This window comes from Balaenoptera borealis (assembly GCF_965194805.1).
Source record: "Balaenoptera borealis genome assembly, chromosome: 1".
In the NCBI taxonomy this organism is placed as follows: Eukaryota; Metazoa; Chordata; class Mammalia; order Artiodactyla; family Balaenopteridae; genus Balaenoptera; species Balaenoptera borealis.
In genome coordinates this window covers 109,515,307-109,521,306 of record NC_138860.1, presented here as the reverse complement: position 1 = coordinate 109,521,306, position 6,000 = coordinate 109,515,307, and positions in this window count along the sequence as shown.

Here is a 6,000-nt window from a genome sequence, read left to right as displayed (position 1 = left end):
TGCCAATAAAATGGACAACCTGTAAGAAATGGACAAATTCTTAGAAAGGTATAAACTTACAGGACTGAATCAGGAAGAAATAGAAAATATGAACAGACAAATCACAAGTAATGAAATTGAAACTGTGATTAAAAATCTTCCAACAAGCAAAAGTCCAGGACCAGGTGACTTCACAGGTGAATTCTTTCAAACATTTAGAGAAGAGCTACCACCCATCCTTCTCAAACTCTCCCAAAAAATTGCAGAGGAAGGAAAACTCCCAAACTCATTCTATGAGGCCGCCATCACCCTGATACCAAAACCAGGCAAAGATACTACAAAAAAAGATTACAGACCAAAGTAACTGATGAACATAGATGCAAAACTCCTCAACAAAATACTAACAAATAGAATCCAACAACACATTAAAAGGATCATACACCATGATCAAGTGAGACTTATCCCAGGGATGCAAGGATTCTTCAATATATGCAAATCAATTAATGTGATACACCATATTTACAAACTGAAGAATAAAAACCATATGATCATCTCAACAGATGCAGAAAAAGCTTTTGACAAATTTCAACACAAAAACTCTCCAGAAAGTGGGCATAGAGGGAAACTACCGCAACATAATGAAGGCCATATATGACAAACCCACAGCAAACATCATTCTCAATGGTGTAAAACTGAAAGCATTTCCTCTAAGATCAGGAACAAGACAAGGATGTCCACTCTTGGCACTATTATTCAACATAGTTTTGGAAGTCCTAGCCACGGCAATCAGAGAAGAAAAAGAAACAAAAGGAATACCAATTGGAAAAGAAGAAGTAAAACTGTCACTGTTTGCAGATGACATGATACTATACTTAGAGAATCCTATAGATGCCACCAGAAAACTAATAGAGCTAATCAATGAATCTGGTAAAGTTGCAGGATACAAAATTAATGCACAGAAATCTCTTGCATTCCAATACACTAATGATGAAAAATCTGAAAGAGAAATTAAGGAAACACTCATTTACCACTGCAACAAAAAGAATAAAATACCTAGGAATAAACCTACCTAAGGAGACAAAAGACCTGTATGCAGAAAGCTATAAGACATTGATAAAGAAATTAAAGATGATACCAACAGATGGAGAGATATACCACATTCTTAGATTGGAAGAATCAATACCGTGAAAATGACTATACTACCCAAAGCAATCTACAGATTCAATGCAATCCCTATCAAATTACCAATGGCATTTTTTACGGAACTAGAACAAAAAATCTTAAAATTTGTATGGAGACACAAAAGACCCCGAATAGCCAAAGCAGTCTTGAGTGAAAAAAACGGAGCTGGAGGAATCAGACTCCCTGACTTCAGACTATACTACAAAGCTACAGTAATCAAGACAATATGGTACTGGCACCAAAACAGAAATATAGATCAATGCAACAGGATAGAAAGCCCAGAGATAAACCCATGCACCTATGGTCAACTAATCTATGACAAAGGAGGCAAGGATATGCAATGGAGAAAAGACAGTCTCTTCAATAAGTGATGCTGGGAAAATTGGACAGCTACATGTAAAAGAATGAAATTAGAACACTCCCTAACACCATGCACAAAAATAAACTCAAAATGGATTAGAGACCTGAATGTAAGACTGAGCACTATAAAACTCTTAGAGGAAAATATAGGAAGAACACTCTTTGACATAAATCACAGCAAGATATTTTTTGATCCATCTCCTAGAGTAATAGAAATAAAAACAAACATAAACAAATGGGACCTAATGAAACTTAAAAGCTTTTGCACAACAAAGGAATCCATAAACAAGACAAAAAGACAACCCTCAGAATGGGAGAAAATATTTACAACTGAATCAACGGACAAAGGATTAATCTTCAAAATATATAAACAGCTTGTGCAGCTCAATATTAAAAAAACAAACAACCCAATCCAAAGATGGGCAGAAGACCTAAATAGACATTTCTCCAAAGAAGACATACAGATGGCCAAGAAGCACATGAAAAGCTGCTCAACATCACTAATTGTTAGAGAAAGGCAAATCAAAACTACAATGAGGTATTACCTCACACCGGTTAGAATGGGTATCATCAGAAAATCTACAAACAACAAATGCTGGAGAGGGTGTGGAGAAAAGGGAACCCTCTTGCACTGTTAGTGGGAATGTAAATTGATACAGCCACTATGGAGAATAGTATGGAGGTTCCTTAAAAAACTAAAAATAGAATTACCATATGACCCAGCAATCCCACTACTGGGCATATACCCAGAGAAAACCATAACTCAAAAGACACATGCACCCTAATGTTCATTACAGCACCATTTACAATAGCTAGGTCATAGAAGCAACCTAAATGCCCATTGACAGACGAATGAATAAAGAAGATGTGGTACATATATACAATGGAATATTACTCAGCCATAAAAAGGAGCGAAATTGGGTCATTTGTAGAGACGTGGATGCATCTAGAGATGGTCATACAGAGTGAAGTAAGTCAGAAAGAGAAAAACAAATATCATATATTAACGCATATATGTAAGACCTAGAAAATGGTACCGATGAACCGGTTTACAGGGCAGAAATAGAGACACAGATGTAGAGAACAAACGTATGGACACCAAGGGGGGGAAAGCGGTGGGGGGTGGGGGTGGTGGTGTGATGAATTGGGCGATTGAGATTGACATGTATACACTGATGTGTATAAAATGGGTGACTAATAAGAACCTGCTGTATAAAAATATAAATAAAATTAAATTTAAAAAAAAAGAAACTTTTCTCCATCTGTGCTTTATTTAAAGGAGATATCTCCATTTCTCTAGTGCAATTTTTAATACTTTTACTTTAGGCTTAAACTGAGATACATAAATGCCTAAGACAGCCAGAAAGGTGAGAGAAATGAACTGCTCATGAACTTAGTCTGTAAGATAGTAGGAAATTATAGGGGCTACAGCAGAACTGGAATACATATTCCTTCTAAAGATATTTAAATATGTACCATTTTTCTGTGCGTGACCAAATCAAACACATCTGCAGATATCGCCTGCAGGTCTGCGGTTTGCTGACTGCTTGCCTAGATTACTATAATATTCTTGACGTACATTAGCCTGACATAAATCCTCAGGTTCTAATTACTGTTACAGAAAATGAGTACTATTAAATAACCCGTAAAGATATATTTTATTGTTCTACTACTATGCTAGCTACTATGATTAATCAAAAGAAGTATAAGGTGTGGCTTCCTCCCCTAAGGAATAAGAGAAAGGAGCAATTATTTGGCACCTGCTATGTGCAAAGCATTATGTAAATAAAAATGAAATAGTATTTCTTTTAATTGTCACAACTTCACAATTAGCTATTATTTGTTTTATTCATTCATTCAACAAATATTTATTAAGTGCATCCACATACCTAGTACTTTGCTGAAGAGTAAAATTTTAAAGATGAAGGAAATGAAAGGCAGAAAGATTAGGGAATTTGCTCAAAGCCCAGGATTCAACCTCATGCCTTTCTGAGCCCATGGTCTTTTCCCCAAAGGAAAGTACAGAGGAAGAGTATGAGCTTGGAATGAATCTGACATGATTTTGAATTCTACCCTAGCACTTTAGAGCAACATCTCTTTCTTTCTGTGTTGCACTTCTTACTGTCTCTCTCAGAGTATTGTGGCAACAGAAAGGGCTTTATAACCAGTCCTGGCTTTTGGATGGATAGAGAAAACTTTCCAAGCTGAATTCTACCTGAAATTGTTTTCTCATTGTGCAAAAGTCATTGATTCTGTGATACTTCCTGTGTAACCATATCAAAGAACTCCTTGCCTTACGGAGACTAAGGTTTTGCTATTTAACTATTTCTAGCATACGTAGATTAAGCTGTTAAATCTGTAACCTTACCATTCCTCTCCTATTTGCATATATATGTATATATAGATATACATATATCTGTTGTTATCAGCAATGAGCTGGCCGTTGTTCAACATGAATAAATAGTTTTGGTTTTGAGGTTATTATTTCATGACTAATATAATAGATTCAGCTGTTTTTAATTGAGATGTTGGTATATTTTGGAGTACACTAACTATTAACCATCAATCAAACTGTTCATTTCTACCTTGTACTGTCAGGAGCTTAACTGAAGACCAGGCGTTCTTTAAGGACAGAGGCTAGAACTCCTTTCATTTATTTACTTATTTTAATCCCTCACAGCACAGGGAGAGGAGTTGATGAATGAACAAGTGGGGGTGTAGATAAAAAGGCTAGTCCTTCTCCAGATGGTCTCTAAATTTGAACAAGTCATTTTTTAAGGGAAGCCCATATCTCAGGGATTCATTTTCTCTCCTGTTTGACAAATATCAAATGTCTCAGGACATGATGCCGTGCCCTGGCATTCAATCAAGGTTTGATGGATGGGGAGAAGCTGAGTATATGTTTGGAATAGGAACACTTGTAATTGAATGTTATGTTACTGTTAGTCAAGTTCTGTGGCTTAGGCATTAAAGCAACTAAGTAAAAATAAAAATCTTAATACCGAAGTGTCACTTTAGGAAATTATCTAAAAACTTTTTCTAGGAGAAAGGAGGATACATTGCTATTTCACCCACCAGGGGAATTTGGTGACACTTGTACTTCAATTTTTAACAGTCATTACTTTCTTGATCATACTTATATTTCTTAATGTAGCATCCAGTTTATATCCTCAAGGGTACATTTAATCTGGTTTATATTGAGCTAATTGGCAGTTTTACTCGTGTTGACCTTATTTCTCATATGCAACTGCTATTTGCGACTATCTCTTTGAACGTTAAGCTCTTTGGATAGTGACCCCGATTTTGTCTATTAGTCTTTCACGTAGAGAAGAATCGACATTATTGCATTGGGGAAAGGATAACTGCCCTCTGCCCATAGTCATTCCTGTGGGCCTCATACAATGTACTCGATTCATTTTTTGTTCTGGCTTTGCCTCTCCAGAGTGAACCCATAAAAGCTGATTTGCCCTGAGCTAATTGAGCACTAACACTGCTGAAGCCTTCACATCTTCTATTTCATTTAGCTTTGGCCCCATAGTAGGCTTTAAGTCTTTTCTTCCTATATGTATACTATAGCCATACTGATGTACATGGCTTCTTCCAAAACTCACTAAGCAATTTCCCAAGATAACAACTAATGTTATTAAGTTCTTATCATTTCATCTTCACAACAACCCCAAGAAGTAGGTATTATTCTTCTTCTTATACCATGTTCTTAACCACTGCTATGCTTGCAGGGCCGCTGTTTCAAGCCAGCATGCCTTCACATACTTTTCTTCTGTTTTTCAGTCAGTACTGCACTTATTCCTCCTCCACAGCCTTGCAACCTTCTACTTAACCTTTAATATCCATTTCAGATGCTTTGTGAACTCTTCGAATCCACTGCAAAGGTTCGATCATTACCTTTTTTGTGCTGGAACTATACTACCAACCACAAAATTTTAGTATTGCTCATCTCACACTTCACTGTTTTCTTTACATATCTGCTTCCCTTGCCAAATTATAATGACTTCGGGAGCAGGAACTTGGATTGTTTACCTTTAAATCCTTGTCTTATATGCCCAATAACTGGCACATCTCAGGGTTACTTTCTACCCACTGCATTGCTTCTCGAATATGAATCATAATTTCCTATTTCTTTGTATGTCTAGTCATTTCTTTATTGAATACTGGACATTGTTGCTAATACATTGCAGAGACTCTCTTCTGTCGTCTTCTTAGGATGAGTATAAATTCTTGTGTCACCAGACAGTTCAATTGCTGGCTGGTCCCTGTGTACTGGAGTGATTGGGTTTTATGTTTTGTTATCGAGATCTATGCAAAGTTCAATGTGTTTCCCAAATGTATCAATATCCAAACTCTGTCTTCTATGCAGATCTCTTGGATTTAATCTTTAGACTTTGTTAGGGAGGGTTTAGGGTGAGCCTTACTTTAGGTTGTGGCCCTTACCCCTAAGGTCTGGCCTTTCCTGTGTCTCAA